General features: G+C 42.6%; 1 protein-coding gene across 1 annotated transcript in view; it reads right to left on the bottom strand.

The window, feature by feature from the left end:
• Window positions 1–20,910, bottom strand: part of kmt2d (lysine (K)-specific methyltransferase 2D) — a 165,300-nt gene extending 144,390 nt beyond the window's left edge. Inside the window, exon 1 of the mRNA XM_051924785.1 lies at window positions 20,266–20,910. The gene's annotated coding sequence lies outside the window, so the exon portion shown is untranslated. The remainder of the gene's footprint in view (window positions 1–20,265) is intronic.
• Between the last annotated feature and the right edge of the window lie 1,409 nt (window positions 20,911–22,319).

Here is a 22,319-nt window from a genome sequence, read left to right as displayed (position 1 = left end):
GGGGGTGGACTCAGTCTTAGTTAAACCGCAGACATCAAGAGTCTGGTGTTCTCTTGGCATGAAGACACCACGCCCATCAGTAACAAAGCTCTCTAAGGCTCTCCTCCAAAAGATTGTGGATGCCTATGAGTCTGGCAAGGAATTTCAAAAGATAAACTATGTATTCCACCGTAAGGAAAATCACCTACAAAGTGTTTAGATTTCAAACAACTGCTGACTTGTCCACAACTGGCTGACCAAGCAAAGTCAGGCCAAGAGCTGACCATATGAAACTAAAAGAGGTCTGCAGGTACCTCTTGCAAAACCTGGTCTCTTCAGTGCATGCATCTACAATCAGAAAGACTGGACAAATTTGATGGAAAGATGTGCCAGGTGAAGCCTTTACTGTCCAAAAAAGACACAGCAAGACTACAGTTTTCCATTGAACAACAAGGTAAAGACCAGTCCTTCTGGAACAATGCTCTGGAGAGATGAATCAAAAAGAGAGATGTTTGGCCACACCACCATTAGACATGTTTGACAGTGTCTCAGGAGATGAACCTCATACCAGCTGTGAAGCACAATAGTGGGAATGCTCTGGTTTGGTTTGGGGTTGCCTTGCTGCCTCAAAATCTGGGCAAGTTCTAGTCATCGAGTCAGCTATGAATTCTGCATCATATCAAAGTGTGCTTGAGGAGAATGTGAGGCCATCTGTCCAAAAGATGAAGCTGAAATGGAAATGAACCCGTCAGCATGACAGCCTAGCAAATACTTCAAGGAAACAAGAAATAGAGGGTTATGGCCTGGCCTTGTCAACGCTCTGTTTTGAGTGCCAATAAAATATTGGTGGGGGGTTAAAAATGAGCAGTACATACAAAAAAAAAAAAGATTTTTCCACAGAGGCATGTTCAAATAGTCTATGTCAGAGACTTGTGGGTAGTTATGCAAAATGCCTGCAAGAAGTCACTTCTGCTTAAGGGGGCAATACCAGCTCCCAAGGACAAGGGAGAACTTTTCCCTCACATTATATCTATTGATGCTTTTGCTTAAGAAATGATTGAAAGGGCAAATTTTCCTTGTGATTTTATTCAAGTATGTCACCTGTGGGCATGGATTGCATGAAGATCTGTTTGACTGTTCAAATACGTCGAAGAAGTTCATATAGGAACCTACATTGTGCTTTCCTATAAACCACATACCAAGTGCACATACAAATCCAGGTTAAGGCGAGTAAGTACAAGTGAACCTCTTCTCCTTTAGCTAAACACTCCATCATCATCTAATCCCATGATTCCAAAAAAACAAACATAATAATAATAATTCATTACATTTATATAGAGCTTTTCTCAGTACTCAAAGCGCTATCCACACAGGGAGGAACCGGGAAGCGAACCCACAATCTTCCACAGTCTCCTTACTGCAAAGCAGCAGCACTACCACTGAGCCACCTGTGAGGACGTGAAGCATGGGGAACATTACATTTAAAAGTAAATTATTTACATTACTAAAAAAAAAAATATATTTTCTATAGTTGCTTATTATAAAATGTACCGTGTAAAAAATGTTTTACTTGTGCACTACTTTTTCTTCTTTTGCATGAAAAAACAAATTTCACTGGCCAGCATTTATTATTAATTCCTAAGCCCACATACAAACCTTCATGAAACTGACGAGAAACGAGGAAAAATGTATTCATTTTCCATGTTAAATAAATATATTTAGTCTGTCATGTATGTGGAGTAAACAACATCCAGCCCCTTTATACATCCCCGACCTAAGCCCTGAAGATTCACAGTATGAACACTAGCCACTGCGTCACCCGATCACACAGTTTCAACATATCTATAGCAAAGAGCTGGATTAAAACTAAACAGACCCTTTATTATTAAGAAGTTTGTTACCGGATTGCATGCAACACACCTTGGGCAATTGAGCCCTGTAAAAAGAGGTTGCATACCGGTACATTTGCTTCTTGCCTTATGCTTCTGGATTGACGACAATATAGGTATTTTTACTTTAAACAAAATAAATATTGCGTTAAGCTACTCACTATTTTAAAATGCAATCTAAATACTTAACACACATCACTTTTAAAGCATTACCTCCAACATGGCTCACAAAATTGTGCTGCTGAGCTTAGCACTGTACATTCAGCTCATCAACACAAATTTACCGTTTTCTGAAATACTGAGACAGAATAATTCAACCAGGAGAAGGAAAAACGCGACCGCCAGAACATTTGCTACAGGAAAATTATCTTTCTGCAAGCTTCCACTGTTTCCAACCCATAGAGGCTGAAACAATGCATGAACCTAACAACCAGCAACGGAGATGCACAGACTAAGAAATTCTTAAGCACAACCTGGATAAGGGTTTAGATGACCACAGAACCAGGTTACTCATGAAGAAATCTACATGTATGTTAACCTGGCTTCTTTAGCCACCACATAAATATACATTATAGATCTCTACTATGTAATAAAACACTAAGGTCTGTGTGTCCAGTCTCTCAGAACAGTCTGATTGGTCAGTTTGGTGTTGGCGATGTGATGAAAGAGGAAGTGTGAGCCGGCATATCAGGCATGCTGAGAGTGCTGGCTTCAAAGGCAGTAAGCATATAACTGGAGAAGAGAGAAAGGCACAGGAGAAGCAGGCTTTACGAGAATGTGCTATAAGTATGTGCAAGTACCCAAGGACAAGGGTCCACCATTGCTCACCATTTTTTTTCTTCCATTGTGGCTCAGAGGAGACACACAATAAGGGAGTGTGACCCACCTTGATGCCCTGAGAAAGCCCCAACACTTCTGGTCAGAACCTTATAAAAATGGAAGTCCCCAGAAGGAGGCATTACATTTGGACCCAAAACTGCTACAGGACAGAGTTCCCACTGACCCATTCAGAGAAAGAGCAACACTCAATGCAGCCTACTAAGGGGATGTCAAGATGGCCATGGAAGGAAGTGGCATCCGCGGGTCCAAGACAAGCCTGGACAAATGGCGCCAGTTTAAACACAACACAATCCCGTAGTATACATTCACATCTGCAGACTCTGAAAGTGGACCCCCAAATCCTGAACTCTGAAATAACTTTCATTTACATACATGTCTGCTTACTTTGAACAAGGATGAGATAAAAACAAATGAGGAATTGACTGTGCTAGCATTCTTGGCTACATTTCTGTTGATTTCTCTATAGCTCGTTGTTCTCTGCTTTTGAGGTCTCATCACTTTCACTGCCATTATTTGCCATTACTGCATTCTCCATTCTATCAGCTCTCCAGTTTTACTTTTATTGTAAATTGATCCTAATCCTGGCTGTCACAACCCTGCTGTTATTGGCACTATATACTGACCGACAGACTAATGTTGGTGGACCAAAAGCTTTTTGCTTTTTCCTTAACAGATTCTCCCCTTCCCTGTAACACAAACAAAAGTGTGTGCGCCCGAAGCTTGACCCAAATAACAGAAACAGACGGCAGGCATGGGACCAGAGGAGTGTTCTGTCAAATATCATCTACTACTAAGGGGCTATAGAGGGAGAGGTGCTGCTCAGATTAAATTGTACGAAATCAAACAAATCACCAGAACCATGTAATATTTATCTTCAAGTTCTTAAATAGGTTAGTGAGTAGATAAATAAACCCTTGATACATATTTTTAGGAAGTCACTACACACTAGAGAAATTCTGAAAGACTGGAAAATGGCAAATATTATCCCATTATCTAAAAAGGCGGAGTGATGACTCCGAGGCTAGGGATCAGCAATGATAATTAGAAGGTTGCCAGTTCAAATCCCGTAAACACCAAAATCGACTGTACTTCATTGGGCCCTTGAGTAATGCCCTTAACCTTCAATTGCTTCGTCCTGGGTATGACGTTAATGTGCATCCAACTAGCAGGGAAAAACCTGAGGGTTAGTGACTGAACTGGCACTCCAGCAACCATACAAAAACCTCGCACTGCTCTATTCCATCTAAACTAGTGTAGTGCTGAGGTGTCACCCATTGCTTGACTGCACTCGGGTCCTAAACTGGGATCCTGAGTTGGTTTGTCACGTAGTGGATGTGGCAATGCGCTGTATCAGTGCGTGCTCCTAAACCCTCTCCCTCCTCTCTCTATCTAAAAAGGGTGACCGGGCAGATCTAAGCAACTATAGGCCAGCAAGCTTAACGTGTATAACAAATTAATGGAAGGAATTATTAAAGACTAGACAAAGAGTCCATTTCGACAACGTAAGATGAAACGGGCATGAGTTTGTGTCAGCAGTGTATGAAGAACAAATGATAAGTAACGAAGTAGTTGTTTTGTAATGATTGTAGTCCGCTTTACTCATTACTGTACAGGCTTGTACTGTTAGTTGATGAATTTTCCAGGCCTATAGTATAATATTGAATGATGAATGTTCCAGTATAATATGGAATAGTAATAAGTATAAGCACCACAAACCTGATATAGGTGTATTGAATGAGTGCGTAATTGAATCAGAATGCATAATTAGGCCTCGAGCTGTAGTCGAAATCGCCTTTCAGGCCTCTAGAGCTTTAATCAAAGTCGCCTTTCTCTTTGAATTTTTGCGGCCGTAAATCCGCCACCTGCCGCGATGTTGGGGTTGGATGTCGGTCTGGTAAGGTTTTTCAGGCAACTGCACAGAAGGAGACTGTGCATTCGGCTTCGGACGGACGCGAGTGAGTGAGGAGGCAGGCGAATTATGTATTAAGATAAGATTGAGCTTATCTTATCCTGAACAGTCAGCGTGGGTTCAGACGAGGAAATCATGTTTTACCAACACGCTGGCATTCTATGTGGAAACGACAAAAGAATATGACCAGAGCATATGATATTTTTACTTTGATAGAGTGCCATATGACAGGGTGGGCATCAAACTAAAACAAGCTGGACATCAGGGTGCAGAATTTGCTCAGACACGGGAAGTTCAACATTCAACATCTGCAATAAGATGCTGCAGATGTTCTATCAGACAGTTGTGGCGAGCGCCCTCTTCTATGCGGTGGTGTGCTGGGGAGGCAGCATTAAGAAGGATGACGCCTCACTCCTGGACAAACTGGTGAGGAAGGCAGGCTCTATTGTAGGCACTGAGCTGGACAGTCCGACATCCGTGGCAGAGCGACGGGCGCTCAGCAGGCTCCTATCAATCATGGAGAATCCACTGCATCCACTAAACAGGATCATCTCCAGACAGAGGAGCAGCTTCAGGGACAGACTGCGGTCAATGTCCTGCTCCACTGACAGACCGAGGAGATTGTTCCTCCCCCAAACTATGCGACTCTTCAATTCCACCCGGGGGGGTAAAGGTTAACATTATACAAAGTTATTGTCTGTTTTTACCTGCATTATTATTACTCTTTAATATTGTTTATTATCAGTATGCTGCTGCTGGTGTATGTGAATTTCCCCTTGGGATTAATAAATTATCTATTGTGTGAGGAACCTTATCAGAACTGGCTGATGTTAAGAGTGGTGTCAAGCAGGGGTCAGTGCTGGGGAAGCTGCCGTTTTTAATATATACAAATTAATTTGATAGAACTATAAATAACATGCTAGTTAAGTTTACAGATGATACCAAGCTAAGTCAATTTGCAGATAAATCGAGAATCCATTCAATCATTACAGAAGAACTTGGACAACAAATGGGTTTGGGCAGATGAAATTTGATTGTCAGTAAATGTAAAGTATTACACATAGGAAGTAAAAAGGCAAGATTGAAATACACAATGGCAGGTCTGAAAATTGAGAGTCCACCTTATGAGAAGCATTTAGGAGTTGTAGTGGACTTGTAACTATCAAATGGCAGGCCGTGTTCAGAAGCCATTAAGAAGACTAACAGAATGTGAAGTTATATAATGCCCTGATGTGTGGAGTACAAGTAATGCTTGAGCCTTTTAAGTTTAAGCAAAAGAAGATTAAGAGGAGACATGACTATCAAGGGAATTAGTCCAGTGCATCAAGACGGTGACTTTAAAATGAGTTCATCAAGAACATAGTTGGACACTTGTGAAGGGTGAATTTCACACAAACATTGAGAAGTTTTTCTTCACACAGAGAATCACAGACACATGGAGTAAGTGACCAGGTAGTGTGATAGGCTGGAGGACTTTAGGGACCTTAAAAAATTCGCCTTGATGTTATATTGGAAGAATTAAGCGGACATGACTAGCGTGCTCGGTTGGGCTGAATGGCCAGGTCTCGTCTAATGTTCTAATATTCTAAACAAAAAGCCCGACCGAGTTGTCGTTGCACTCGCCGTCCTGGTACAGGTTTAATGTGCAAATAAAGCACCCCCTCCCCTCCCGACTGAGGTTTACCCGATTGCGTTGACCTCTTTTGTAACTCACTTTGGATAAAAGCGCCTGCTAAGCAAATAAATGTAAATGTAAAATGTAGGGAGCCTCACCACACCTCCAGCAACTCGGGAAACAGCTTAGACTTCCTCGGTCCGCAGAGAACCGTCAAAGCGGCCCGAACCCTTCACTTCCATTGCAAAGCCGTAAACACCCCCTACCTCAATCGGAGGGCCGCTATCTGAATCTCCCCAGGACCCTTCTTTGAAGTTCCAGGAAGGCGCAAAGCAATCGGAACAAGTAAACATTCACGATGAGGCCCACAGGCGCCAAAGGAGGAGAGGCGGTCCCCAGGGGAAAAAAAAAAAAAAAGAGAGAGAAGACTCGCGAGCCCAACCCCACCTTCGTCCACTCAACTCTCCAAAGCCGCGATGCTAGTACCGGTCTTTGCTCACTCACCCCCGACTCCAGAAGACCATTCAGCGCAGGCATCGGTCGCGGCGGGGACACAAAATCCTCCACAAACTCCACATCCTCTCGCACGGACACAAAGGAAACACAACTTCCGGGTGCTAGGAACCTTCGCTCTGCGCGTCCTCCGGGAAACGCGTGTGCGGCACAAGTGTTCCGAGGCCGACAGCGCCACTCAGGCGGTTAAGAAAGGCCGAGAGATTTAAAAAAAAAAAGGGAGAGAGGAAGAAAAATACAGCGTGCGCGCGACGGGCCCTCACGTGACATAACAGCGCGCGCCTCTCGCTGTCAATCAAACATGGATAATCCGACAAGCACGCAAGGCGATAAACAAGCTGGCAGTGTGGCCCGCTGAGCTTCATGGGCGGCTTTACGATCCAACTGACGGATGCTGTCTGGGCAGCCCTGCACTGACTGTCCTCACACTCGAGCAGCTATATACCAGCAAGACGACATACACACACACATATATAGCGCCTAACACAGTGATTTCCAAAATATTAAAAACCAGCATTAAAAACGTCCATATTAGAATCAGAGTTACAAATTAAAAAGGGCGTAAATGATTAGTCTAACACAGAGCAATCTAAAAGTTTGAACACTGGCCTGTCTGCCCATCCACTTCTAGGGTCTGTCCCTGCATCATTTCAACAAGGACTACTACCCCTGCTGCATCATTTGATTCTCTATGTATTGTACTGCTCCGGTAGCGGCCCTAAAGGCACTGTATATAAAATGATTTAGTGTGTCCATATTGCTTTGACACAGACTTCCTCGCATATTAGCTTGCTCTGTACTGGCCTAGTGAAGGTGGGCTTGATGAAGATGAAGGGCACTATAAAACAGACTGACAGGCAGGGGAATGTCTGTGTGGAGTTTGCACGTTCTATTTGTGTCTGAGTAGGGTCTTTCTGCACATTTCACAGCAGGGTTATGTCTGTTGATAAAAAAAAAAAAAAAGCCATGGAACTATGTGGAGTTGGCCCTTGAGTTCTAAAGGCCAGTGCTGACCAGCTTTGTGGTGTCCTCTGTCACCTGTTCAGTTGGTCTCTAATGCTGCAAAAAGTGTCACTGCTGTGGAAAACATCCTGCATTGTAAGGCTGTTACTTCTTCACCTAATGACTACAGACCAGTGGCACCGACGTCTCACTTCACAAAGACCTTTGAGAGACTGTCCCTGGACTATGAGTCCTCTTGTGGCAGACCGCCTGGACCCAATGCAATTTGCCCATTAGGCAAAGACTAGAGTGGAGGATGCAATCATCCAATTTCTCCACAAGGCTTATTCTCACCTGATTTCCATAGTGCATTCAGTACTCGCTATTCATCCTTATTAAGGGGTCAGCACAGAGATATGGTGTCCCGGATTATGGACTATCTGTCAAGCAGGCCGCAGTTTGAGAGACTCGAGGACTGTGTGAGCAACACAAGGAAGCTCAGACTACAAATATAACAGCAGGTCATATCGCTTGTAGGAACTCTCAGATGGTTCTGCACTTATGGGGGGTATTGATGAGGGGGATGAGACAGGAGAGTCAGTGGGAAAACTTTGAGAATTGTCGGCAACTTAACATCAGTAAAAACCATGGAACAGCTTATTGATTTTTGCCACACCAAGAGCCTCCATGTCCGGTCACTACTTAGGGAGTGGATGTAAAGGTGATGGACTGCTACAAGTACTGCGTCGGGGGGTTTGGGGGTCCACGTCAGTGACAGGCCAGACTGGACTCATAACACAAGCGATAAATCTGCGTTGTCAAGTCGGAGATGCCATGTGAATGCTCAACAAACTAGATATTGGCCCTTTTTATTGGCTAATTAAAAAGATGACATTATGCAAGCTTTTGAGGCAACTCAGGCCCCTTCTTCAGGCAAGATTACAAGATTTACATGTTGTCTGAAGAAGGGTTGCCTCAAAAGCTTGCATAATGTCATCTTTTCAGCCAGCCAATAAAAGGGGTAATTTTGCTTGACTTCTTGTTTCATCTATAATGGCTAACACGGTACAACACCCTACTAATCCAGAGAGCTACCCAAATTATGTTTCCAACCGTTTCCCAGTGATCTTGATGAATTCATTTAAAAAAAAAAAAAACAGTCTCGATCCACTGGACTAATTCCCTTCATAACTTCACATCAATTCAAGAGAAGCCCACCTAATCAACAAGCCAATTAAAAGGGCTAGCTTGGTTATGGGAAGCTCTCTGGACTCCCTGGAGGTAGGAGCAAAAGAGAGAACAACAAACTCAGTGCCACTATGAACAATGCTGCACATCCTCGCTTTGACACACCAACACTGAGGACTTCTACCTAAAAGAAACTCAAACTACATTATTTCCTCAGATGAAAATGAAACAATCTAAACAAAAATGCACCTTTAATGATGAAGAATGCTTTTAAAATGTTTTTGCTGATGAAAGCAATGAAGCAAAAAATGTTACAAAAAGACAACTGAACAACAAGTGATGTGAAGTGCGAAAGAGAACAAAACTCACTATACTCCCTGTTGTACGTGACATGGTCCGTGTCAACCAATAATAAGCATTAACTTTAAAATGGTGTATGCATGCTTCTCATTGGAGTATGCCAGTTTGGGCACACGTGGCGATGCAGGAGTCAGGGAATCGTCATATCTGGACACAAGCCAGAATCCATTATGTTGGTGAACATGGTTCACAGATGAAAGAAAAAAAAAAAAGCAATTACATATATGGAAAAAAATTTAATTAAAAACAACATTGATTAAACCTACTAATGTACAATTAGGGAAGAACATATATATTGTGAGTGCCACGGCAAACAGAAGGGCATCCCACCAAGATGGAAGATGCCAGGGGATGAAAGAGCAAAAGCCAGAAGCCACATTGTGTGGCAGAGGTCCGCTGGAGGTGTCCCAGCCTGGACATCCGAGGTATTGGGGGGTTGACGGGAACTGGTGTTCAGAAGTGCAGACCTGTCGGGGTCCCCGATTCTGACTGGTGTCCAGACATGACGATTCCCTGACTCCCATTTGAACACTGCTTCAGAGACATGCATATTAGACTACCGTATATACTCGCGTAGAAGTCAGGTCTTGAAACCTGAAAAAATCGATCATAAAAAATAAAAATCAGACCCCGTCTGATACGCCCGTTCAAAAATGCGACTTATATTTTTTTTTACATCTTCTTGCCTCCTCCAATCTCTCATCAGTTTCTCAGAAGCATCGAATTTTGTTGCAGCAGCGCAGTTACCAATTTCTTTTGCCACTTCAACGACTTAATTTAAAGCCAGCTTCATATTTTCTTCTGATCGAACGCTCCATCGTAGATAAGGGATGCTCTTACGATAAAGGTGTGATAAGGGTGTGAGATACAAAAAACACAAAACAGTGCAAACATCACTTTGGAATAGTTTGGGTATTACCGTGTGGTCACGTAGGCACAATACATCGAAAACAAAAAGCTGTGTGCTCCATGGTTACTCTCTCAAGCGGGCGTTAGCATATCGTAATGTTTGTCCCTGTGATTTGTTAATTGTCATAGCAAAAGCTATTCTAACGGGAAACTAAACATTTTAATACGAATGGCATATCAAGATCTCCTTTGGTGTTTAATGTTATCCGCGGAAGATGTACTACATTACCTTTCTTGTCGCCTGTTAAAATTTTATATGCAATAACATAATGATACATCCTTCTTTCAACAGTAATTCAGCCAGTGGAAGACCGTACAGTGTTAACAATTATAGATATTCTTCGTGATATTGTAAGTTGATGTTTTCATCTTCCGCACCATCACTACCATCACTGTTTCAGCAGAGAATATTAATACGCATTTAACCAATTTCCGTGTAACTGATAGACACTTTTGGCATAATTCATTTGACTTCATTCTTTCTCTGTGCTAGGATTGCCTGTGTACTCATTTCTTCTGTTGATAACCCTTCGAAATGAAATTCTTCAATAAGATTTGGACATAAGTCATCTTCTTTTATTGGGAACTTAAAGTGAGGAAAACATAAAAATTTCTAAGAGCTGAGAGAGCAGGAACTGTGATGACAAAAGCATTTACACCAATGAGAGGTGAGAGAACCGCGGGCGTGGCCCGTTAACCAGAAATCGTTGAGCGGAGGGCAGGACTTGAAAAAAATCTCTTGGCAATAGTCTTGTCTCAAGATTTTCTTTTATAATAGATATATAATATTATAAATTTTGGGAATATTCCTTTAATCCTGCATAGGGTCACAGGGCCTACAGACTATCCAGGCAACGCTGGTCAAAAGGAGGGTACCAACTCTAGAGAGGGGATGACAGTTCACCACAGGCCAATTTTAATATATTAGGTTAAAAAAAAAAAAAAAAAAAAAAAAAAAAAAAAAATTAGGTGGGCATCTCCATATTGAAAAAAATAGGAAAATATCTACAAAAAAAAATTCTGATTTGTAAAACCTGGCATACACACATTTCTACACAATATACCTAAATAAATGACAATCATTGTGTGAATGTGTGCATATTATTAATGCACCTTGAACCCTGCCCGGCTGCCAACCTGAAACAACCATATAGGACTCTGGGTAATCAGCCTCATACGTATCCAGCCAGGATGCTGTAGAACTTCATTGGCTGGTAGAGGAGCCTCCCTCCTGCCACATCAAGTCCTACACTGTGGTCTGCAAATGAGTGTGTAACAGCATAAACTGCATTGTAGCATCTCTCCTCTGTGTTCTGGGGGTTGGGGAAATACGCAAGGCACCAGCATCTTTAATAGCCCAGTTTTTAAGGATTCAGTCCTCTGAATGTATTCGTTTCTTGATTAAATGACAGCAAACAGAAATGAGACATGAAACAAGCCAACAGATGACCGGCTAAACTGGAGCTTCAAACTCCAACCAAATTAAACCTGTTATTTAATGCTTGTTGCTGCTCTCATTTTGCTACAGCAGACATTTCCAAATCTGTCAATTTTTCTGTTTTTTCTATGAACACCGTCAAAATGTTTTGGTGACCTGAGAGATCAACCTTAGCAAGACCATCACCTTTCCTTATTTTTAGATATCGTGTGATGGGCACAGGTGAGCTGGTCATGTAGTGGCTTGTTGAGTGTCTCATTATTGTTTGGCTACTAATTAAGTAGAGAGAGACAACTAAGGGGCCTCAGTCAAGTTAACTAAAACTAAAGCAAAAGAAGTCAATTAGCAGCAAAAACTGGTCACTATATGAAGAAGATGGTTAGAATGAAAACCTGCAGCCACTGCGGCCTTCCAGGACCGGAGTTTTGACACCCATGCACTAGGATCTGGCAGATGATGACATTTCTGCAGACATGGCGTGGGCACATATAGAACAGTAGAACAATCTGGATGGCAACAGGCCATTCAGCTCCAAGCAGCTCGCCAGTCCCATCCACTTCCCGTATATACTCACGTTTAAGTTCTCCCGCAGAGATGTTGGGGCTTGATTTTACCATAAAATTTGTGGTATTTTATAATGTCAGTCACATAAGTCAAATGCGGAAAACTCAAGCTATTGGTCCAAGAGATTACGATATGCTGACACTCACATGAGAGTGTAACCACAGAGCACACGGCCTTATTTTTCTCTGTATTGTGCCTATGTGACCACACGGTAATACCCGCACTATTCTGAAGTGACGTTTGCACTGATTTTTGTATCTCACACCATCATACACCTTTATCATCCCTTATCTGCGATTTCAGGTGGCGCAGTGGTAGTGCTGCTGCTTTGCAGTAAGGAGACTGTGGAAGATTGTGGGTTCGCTTCCCGGTTCCTCCCTGTGTGGATAGCGCTTTGAGTACTGAGAAAAACGCTATATAAATGTAATGAATTATTATTATTATTATTACAAAAAAATATGAAGCTGGTCTTAAATAAAAAGTCGTTGAAGTGGCGAAAGAAATTGGCAACTGTGCTGCTGCAACAAAATTTGATGCGTCTGAGAAACTGATGTGAGATTGGGGGAGGCAAGAAGATGGTTAAAAAAAAAAAAAAAAAAAAAGTCGTATTTTTGAACGGGCATATAAGTCCGGATCCGATTTTATGATTGAATTTTTGGGTTTCAAGACCAGACTTATACGCGAGTATATACGGTAATTCTTGCAATAGAACATCAAGTCGGGTTTTGAAGATCCCTAAAGTCCTACTGTCTACCACACTCCTTGGTCACTTATTGGTACTTGGCATCAACTGTATTTAAAACCTGTATATTGGAAATGTGGCTTCTAATTTGGACTACCTGAGGTCCTATTAGAAAGTCCATTTGAGATACAACTGCTTACATTTCTTTTGTTATGCCAATCGGAGCAACAGTGGGTGAAGTAACACACTCAGGGTGACAAGTGTCCATAGAAGGATCGGAGGCCAAACACCTTCAGGGTTTGCAGTCCAAAGCCTTCACACAACATTGAGTGCAGATGGTGAAACCTCAAGCCTTAACACATTGTTAAAAAACAGAAGACAATGTACTTCGCATAATTAAAAAAAAATAAAGCAATCACCACTTATAAACGTGACACTGACATCCTGAGAAAGGCCAAATAATTTGAAAACGCTGGACAACAATTAACTCGTAACAAAATAATCGATCTGACAGAGATGGAATAATATAACAAATCTTGTATATCAGACAATTACTACACATATGCAGGAAAGCCATGCGCGGTCAGCAGAAATAAAAGTGTTGGTAACGATACTTGCAATAGCGATGATTTGTGTATTCGTTTCTCGAATTTTGAATACCCTTACGACGCATTAAGTATTCTGCAGATCCTTTCATACTTTTCTCCGCAACTCCACTTTGAGTTAATATAAAAGCAAGCTTCATTCATGCAATTCTGCACGCATATAAAGATCACTGGCGCAAGTGTGGATGACAACGCACACGTTGATCACAAGCGATATCACAGTACCAACACACTGGTGCTCAAGGATACAAACAGTACCGGAGTGACCAGCGCACTTACCCTGGGGCTGGATGGGTGATTGACAGCGAAATGTCACTCAGGAATGCTGAGCTCTGCATTCCACAGACCCCTGGAACATTCATATTACACTTTACAAGCCTGGAAAGGCTCAAGAAGACAGCTAGGAAGACTCCCAGGGCATTGGATAAAATGAGTCTCACAGAAAATGAGAAGATCAAGGAGAGGGACCCTGGCCCACCACAATACACGGGAAGAGTAATCTCAACTTATACCCGTGGCTAGCTTCAGTACGGCTCTTACTTTACGAGGAGCTTCTCGTAAATGCTTCATAACAGCATGAAGGCGATTCTTCTGAAAGTAAGGCTGCGAATTATTCACTGTAAAATAAACGTGCCCATTTACTCTCATTCGAAAGGTGTGTGTGTGGCTCGTTCCTTCCAATATTCATGATGCTGTTCTGAGGTGGGAACAATTGCGTGCTGCTTCAACATCCTTTATTATTATGGTTTTCCACCTTTGTTACTTTTGGTGTTAACCTGTAGCATCTCAGAAAACTTCAAAGCGCCATCACGATTTCCGAGGAAGCTACAAACCGTCACCATGAGAAGGGCTGTGGAGTGTGTACACAAAACCTCCGATTCAGACTCCAACTCCTCCATTCCTGGTACCACTGACTCCGAGTCCTCGGTTTGTAACGAGACTAACAGATTTACTATGTTGATTGAAAGCACACAACATACAGTCAAAGTATGCTCAAGCCAATGACACACACAAAATTCTACTCTTTCATGTCTTTATTTTACAAACGCATTCAACGTTCACAGTGGCAGTTGAAAAAGTAACTGAACCTTGGGATTTAATAACTGGTTGACCCTCCTTTGGCAGCAATGACCTCAACCAGGCGCTTCCTGTAACTGCAGATCAGACCTGCACATCGTGCGGGTAGAAGTTGAGCCCAATCTTCCCTGCAGAACTGCCTTAACTCTTCTATATTCTTTGGTTGTCTTCTGTGTATGGCTCTCTTCAAGTCAATCAGTAGGATCGAGATCTGGGCTCTGACTGGGCCAGTCCATAAGGCGGAGTTTGTTCTTCTGAAGCCACTGTGCTGTGGATTTGCTGCGATGTTTGTGGTCATTGTCCTGTTGCATCACCCAGCCTCTTCTGAGCTTAAGTTGACGGACAGACACCCTCACATCATCCTGGAGAATCCCCTCAATAATGGCAAGCTGTTCAGGCCCTGATGCAGCAAAGCAGGCCCAAATCATGATGTTCCCTCCACCATACTTTACTGTAAGGATGATGTTTTGAGGTTGATATGCAGTGCCCTTTTTACAACAAATGAAGTTCTGCTTGTTCCTACCAAATAATTCAATTTTAGTTTCATCACTCCACAAAACAATTTTCCCAGTACCGTTGTGGAGTGTCCAAGTGCTCTTTCACAAACTTCAGGCGTCGGGCAATGTTCTTTTTTTGATAGCAGTGGCTTCCTTCTTGGTGTCCTGCCATGGACTCCTTTCTCATTCAATGTTTTGCGTACAGTTGACTCATGAACAGAGATGTTAGCCAGTTCTAATAAATCTAAAGTCCTTTGCTGTCACTCTGGGGTTCTTCTTTACCTCATTGCTGACTTTGTGTTGTGCTCTTGGGGTCATCTTGGCAGGGTGCCCACTTCTAGGCAGAGTAGCCACAATACTAAATTGTCTCCATTTATAGACAACTTGCCTAACAGTAGACTGATGAATATCTCAAATCTTTGAGATGACTTTGTAACCCTTTCCAGCCTTATGTAGATGAACAATTCTCGATCGTAGCTCTTCAGACAGCTCTTTTGTGCGAGGCATGATTCCCATCTGGATATGCTTCTTGTCAAAAGTGCAAACTCAAACTTTATAGTGTTTTTGATCAATCAAAGTAATTCTATGCCACACCTCTGAACACGTTTCATTAAATGGACTCCAAGTGTGCTAAATTCTGACTGCAATGAGCTTTTTAAAAAGTCATTAGCTTAGGGTTGACTTACTTTTTCCAACCTTCAATTTCACAGTTTGAATGATTTATTCAATATGGTCAAAAATTCTCTGAAAATCTGTGTATCTTTAGTTATAGGAGTCTGTGTTTGTTCATTATTGTGACTGACACAAAGATACAACAATATTTATATGGGAATTAGACAAATATAGATAATTCCTAGGTGTTCACATACTTTTTATTTTGACTGTACAAAAATAAAAGGCGCTTTATCACTGCCAGTGTCAACCAGACTACTTTTTAGCTCCTTAACCAGTTAAAAGTTCAGTATGCAATGTTGTTATTCAGTGTTTTCAAGCCACAGCACTACACAGAAGACTAAACTTACAAAATTTAAAAAAAAATAAATAAAATCGGGAGTGGTCTCCCCTCGACTTTCTAATACACTCAGATATGGGGATGGATATTTGAGGAGTAAACCGCAAGACAAGGATTATATATTACCTCTCTAAATATATATAAAAAAATCTTGGAAGGAGACGAGACGCGATTTTCTCAGAGACACTTATACGTTCCACAAGAAAGAGATTAAACCACGCCCAGGGCCGGAAATAAAGGACAAAGAGTAGATAAAGTAGAACGTCGTAAAGAATTCAAAAATGTTGGCATGGTACAGCAGGTTAGAGATAGTGGCAAGTACGAAAATTCAAAAGTCTCAGAAAAAGGATAGTAAAAAACGCATTAGCGCAAACAAACGGAAATTATTACACGGTGAAATAACAGAACAGTGAAAAGAGATCGAATCTATTGTTCGGATTTAAACTTTAAGTTGCAGACTTATAGATCGTCTAATTCGTGTTGCCAGCAAAAATGAAAAGATTCCAAAAACAGCGTGTAAACATGAGATTCTTTCATGTCACACCCTACTTACAACTATTTTCAAACAAGACCACGGTCATCTAACCTCAGTCATGTGAATGAGTTTGTCAGACACACCTCCTGCACTTTCAGTTCTTATAAATTTTATCAGGACAATAATTTTATACGTTCTAGATGACACGTCAACAACAAAGTGAAGAAGAAAGAGCATGGACAAACTTTCGAAAAAGACGTTTTATTTATTAGAGAGAAAGAAATGATATTCACTCACGGGCAGTTATACGTTGCGTTGACACAATGAAAGTCCAAACACTGAATCAAAATTCAATGCGATCATGAAGAAAAGTTAATTCCAAATATTGTTTTTACTAAAGTTTTAAAGTAAAAGTGAAAATAATGCATATGTAACAATTCTCATGAAAATAACAATCTTTTTAAATTGTATATCCGGTAAACCAAACCCTGGGGTGGGCAAGCAAAGCGAGCAGGGGGCGGAACCCCCTAGTGTACATTAAAGAACTATCAACAACAAATCAAATTAATAATATATTGAACAATTATTAGAACAGTAGAGTTGAATAAATCAGACTCGGCAGCTGCATGAATAAAAAAGTATTACTTCCATTTAGAGGAAATTGCTCAAAAGTTGATAGAAATTTACATTTAGTACATTATAGTTGGATACAAAATTTGGCTGACCTAAATGAAAGCATACTCAAGTTACCGTGTTTACACACAATTCCAAAAATGGTATTTTTAGACTCAGGGAGGTCTAAAACCGAGTTTCATCAAAGTCTTGAAATCAAATTTTTGGACGATTACAATACTTTCCCTACGAGAAAGTAAAATCGAACTCCAGGAGGTCTAAAACACTGAGATTCATCAAAGTCTCGAAATCGAATTTTTGGACGATTACAATACTTTATGGATGTGGGGAGAGAGGACATGCAGGTGGTGGATGTGACAGGAAGATATGGAACAAGACGACCCGCTGTGGCAACCCCTAATGGGAGCAGCCAAAAGAAGAAGACGACGACGACAATACTTTCCCTACGAGAAAGCAAAATCGGATTCAGGGAGGTCTAAAATATCGAGATTCATCAAAGTCTCGAAATTGAATTTTTGGACGATTAAAATACTTTCCCTAAGATAAAGTAAAAATCGAACTCGGTGGTCTAAAACGTCGAGATTCAGCAAAGTCTCAAAATCGAATTTTTGGACGATTACAATACTTTATGGATGTGGGGAGAGAGGACATGCAGGTGGTGGATGTGACAGAGCAAGATGTAGAGGACAGGAAGATATGGAACAAGATGACCCGCTGTGGCAACCCCTAATGGGAGCAGCCAAAAGAAGAAGATGACGACGACAATACTTTCCCTACGAGAAAGCAAAATCGGATTCAGGGAGGTCTAAAATATCGAGATTCATCAAAGTCTCGAAATTGAATTTTTGGATGATTAAAATACTTTCCCTATGATAAAGTAAAAATCGAACTCGGGTGGTCTAAAACGTCAAGATTCATCAAAGTCTCGAGGTCAAATTTTTGGACGATTACAACACTTTCCCTATACGAGAAAGTAAAAAGAAGGTATATTTCTATCAAAAGTCTAGGAGAAAAAAATAGCTTAATCAATTTTGTTTATGTGAAATTGAAAATTATAACACGTTACATTGCAATTTATGTTTAGTTATAGTCGGTACATTCTTACCGACTCAGACTCTAGTAACCAAATTACTACTTCTGACTCCACGGCCCTGCTCATGAGGATTCCTTTGCAGCACAAACCACTGTTAAATCATGACATAATTAATTCTCAAACATGAATTTTAATAATTCTTTACATTTACATAGTGCTTTTTCTCACTACTCAAAGTGCTTTAGTGAGTGGGGAGACACTTCAACCACCACCGATATGTAGCACCCACCTCAATAATGTGACGGCAGCCATTTTTGTGCCAGTATGCTCACCACTCATTACCTGTTAGGTGGTCAAGTGGTGAGAGAGAGACACATAGCCAATTAAAGACAGGGGGTGATTAGGGGGCCAGAATGATTAGGACATGGAGGGCAATTTAGTCAGGACATGGGGATAAACCCTACTCTTTATGAAGGATGCCGAGGGAAATTTAATGATGACAGGGAGTCAGGACCTTGGATTTACGTCTCATCTGAAGTTTGGCATCATTTTTACAGCACAGTGACCTGCTCGCTGCACTGGAGTATTGGGATCCACTCTAAGACCACAAAATAGGCGCCCCCTGCTGGCCTCCTCAACACTTCTAGCAGCAACTCAACCTTTCCTAGACTGTCTCCCAATCAAGTACTGGTTGGGCCTGAACACGTTTGGCTTCAGGCGGATGACCTGTTCTGAAATGCAGGTGGTGTGACTTTTACTACTAGCTGGGAGTAAGAATAGGATGCTTCACAAAAAGTTTTTCTGTCCAACTGTGAGGTAGGAGAAATTCTTAACCTAGTTGGGAGTTTTAGTGAAAGCCCAGGACACTTGATAAATACAGGCCCTGGATGAGGTCCCCACGCAATCTCCTCGAGACTAAATGGGTTTAATTCTCCGGGTCTGTCACAGTCGGACATGTCCCCAAATCCTGCGATGCACTTAGTTGTTCACCTGTACACAACTTCAAGTGCTGCTATGTCTTTATTTGTAGCATAACAAACAAGAGGTGCACACTGGACTCCAGATGTGGTCTCACTATTATATAACATCCTTCAATTTATATTCAATGCTTTCACAGCATATCCTAACATTTTATGTGACCTTTTATTTTTTTCTGTACATCTCTTACACAATGAAAACGTTGTGTCCTCATAAACCCCTAAATTCTTTTCAGAGGTTGCTTCCTGTGAAACTCTGTCTCCAATCGGGTATTTAAAACTGACGTTCCTTTTGCTAGCTTGACGAGATGAGGAAGTAAATGGATGGCCGATAATGGAGTATTTTCGGCATTTTAATACTTGAGACGAGCCAAACAAGGATAAGCTTTGCGAGACCAAGCATTCAAAAGGCAGATGAGATGACATCAAACGGGCAGCACGTTTAATTATAAGAGTGTGCGGCCTTCACGGAAAGAAGAAATAACGGGATGAGCACATAGTACAAAAGGGAGGAGGGGGTGGTGGAGATGCCGGCGGCGGCCCTTTAGTCGCAAAGATTTGGGTACAAAGGGATCCCCGAAATGCGCTGCGCGAGCCTGGGCTCACAGCCGAACCCCAAAACCTGAAGTGACCCAGGGGCGTGCGCCAACTTCACCCCCTCCGCTATTTACCCCTAACTTGCCTTTCTGGACGCTCTGCCGGCGTCCCTTTCTTGGAAATCAGAGTCTGTCACTGCAAAGACAAAACGTCACTCAGGTGGAGCGCTCGTCAGGAAAGCCCGGGGTCGCAGAAGCCCACCAGGCCTCACATCGCTGGCCGAAGGTCGCGGCACAAGTTATCTCGCAGAGCATCGGAGACACTCGCGTGTCAACTTTTAAACGCACAAGCCGACCATTATCGGCATCTTTGAAGCAGCAGACGCCCAAGAAAGTCGGCAGACGGGCCTTCTTCCGTCCGCTGTAGGCTCGAGCCTCAGGCCCGCCTCCCCGCTGGACTCAGGCCCGTGACGGAGCTTAATACGGGCCTAGCGCTCCTTCTACCCCGTTGCCCGTCTCTGTCCCCTTGCCGCTGCCCCATTTTCAAGTGATGGAGGGAGAAAGTAGTCGGCCGGCCCGGAGCGGCGCTTACCTGTCACAGTGCGATGCAGAAAGTCTCAAGACCCGAGGAACTCCATGGAGCAGGTCCGCTGCACAGCGCCGCAACCCGCAGAAGCAAGCGATCCATGAAACAACGCCGCCAACAAACTGGGGCTTCTGTGTGTGTGCGTCCGCGATGACTCGCAGCCAGATTCAGGGCGCCCCGCGGCCTCGCTCCTCTCGTCTCGTCGATGTCACAACGCCTCGATCCGGTTTCCCAGTTTGTTTCATTTAAATACTCGGCTTTGCTGCAAAAGGCCTCTGTCTCGCACACTGACGATTCTGGCCAGGCGCTGCTCATCGGGGGGCAGATCGATCCGCTCTCGGCGCCCCTCTCCTCTTCTTGCTCGCACTCGCCGACGGTTCAGGACTTACGAACAATCGCGCAGAAAGAGTCGCTCAGGGCGGCCATGTTTAACGCTGAGAGGAAGAGCTCCCTGGGCGACTCCGTCGCCACTCGCCAAAGAAATCCATCGCCGGCAAAAGGAGACTAGCTGATCGCTGCGCTTCCAGGTCACCGCTCTTCCCTCGCAACCCGTTTGGATTCCCCCCGAACTCCAACCGGCGTCACTTGAGCGAAACACTTGGGATCGTGTTCCGTATTGTAGAACTGTGGAGGGATACAGCGTGCGGAACCCGAGCACGCAGTTGAGGCGCGCGGATCCGGTATCCCTCCGCGCGCGTTAACTCTCTCCGCGCCAGTTCGCTTGCTGGGTGACTGGGTGCGGCGGGAGACGATGCGGGTCGTTAAATGGGAAGGCAAAGTTTAAGAGTCACGTTTATAAGCGGCGATTGATTTTTTTATGTGAAGTACATTACCTTGTGTGTTTTACACAGTGTTAAGACTTCTAATCCTCAGGTTGTGGGTTCAAATCCCAACATGGAATACTGTGTGACCCTGAGCAAGTTACTCCACCTGCCTGATATACAAAACAAATGTAAGCAGTTGTATCTCAAATGTACTTTCTAACAGACAGACCTCAAATAGTCTGAATTGGGAACTACATTTCCAACATACAGGTTTCAAATACAATACAATACAATACAACTTATTGTTGTATAGCTCAAAATAACACAAGGAGTGTCACAATGGGCTTTAACAGCCCCCCAGCCTTGACTCTCTAAGAATACAAGAGAAAATTCCCAAAAAAACCCTTGTAGGGAAAAAATGGAAGAAACCTCAAAGTTCAAAGAGAGACCATTTTCCAGGTAGGTTGGGCGCGCAGTGGGTACCAAAAAAAGGGACGATACAATATGCAGAACAGAACACAAGTAATCCTCAATATAATACAATAGTACAATAGAAATATTACAAGTACAGAGCAAAATACAAGAGTAGAAGATTTCCCATAATAGTATTTGGATTTGTTCAGAGTCCTGGAGACCTCGGCCATCAAGCTGCCTCCTCCTACTGGCCATTCCACAGCTAAATCAGTGGTGGGCAGGCCAAATGATGAAAGGACCCTTTCTTGCGATCCTCCATCAGAGATGACTTTTCCTTAGGCAGACAGACAACTTGGCAGGTGGGCAGTGGCACCAAGTGCCACATTTGAGTATCGAGAAGAGAAACAGAATAGGTGAGGGTTAGTAATAAATTCTAACTATCATATTACTTATAGTTTAGTGCTAATGACTGACAACAGAGATGCAGTCTGTTCAGTTAATCAGCAGCTCTAGTCAGGGTGTGCTAAACTGAAGTGGTGAGTCTTCAGCCGAGATTTGAAAGCTGAGACCAAAGGGGCACCTCTTATAGTAGCAGGCAGACCACTCCACAGTTTAGGGGGTCCTGTAACTAAAAGCTCGACCTCCTACTGTTATTTTATTAATTCTTGGAATCCTAGGCAGACCAGCATCTTGAGATCTTAATGTACGTTCTGGTTTGTAAGTCGTGATAAGTTCAGACACATAAGCCGGACCTCAGACATTTAAGGCTTTATATGTTAAAAGAAGGATTTTGAAATCTGCCCTAAACTTAACCGGGAGCGAGTGTAAGGATTTAAGAACTTGGGTTATGTGTTAATCTTTTCTTGTTCTTGTAATAATTGT

Source organism: Erpetoichthys calabaricus, chromosome 3 (genome assembly GCF_900747795.2).
Source record: "Erpetoichthys calabaricus chromosome 3, fErpCal1.3, whole genome shotgun sequence".
Taxonomy (NCBI): Eukaryota; Metazoa; Chordata; class Cladistia; order Polypteriformes; family Polypteridae; genus Erpetoichthys; species Erpetoichthys calabaricus.
Note: the sequence above shows the minus strand (reverse complement) of the source record. Positions and strands in the feature narration are given on the sequence as shown.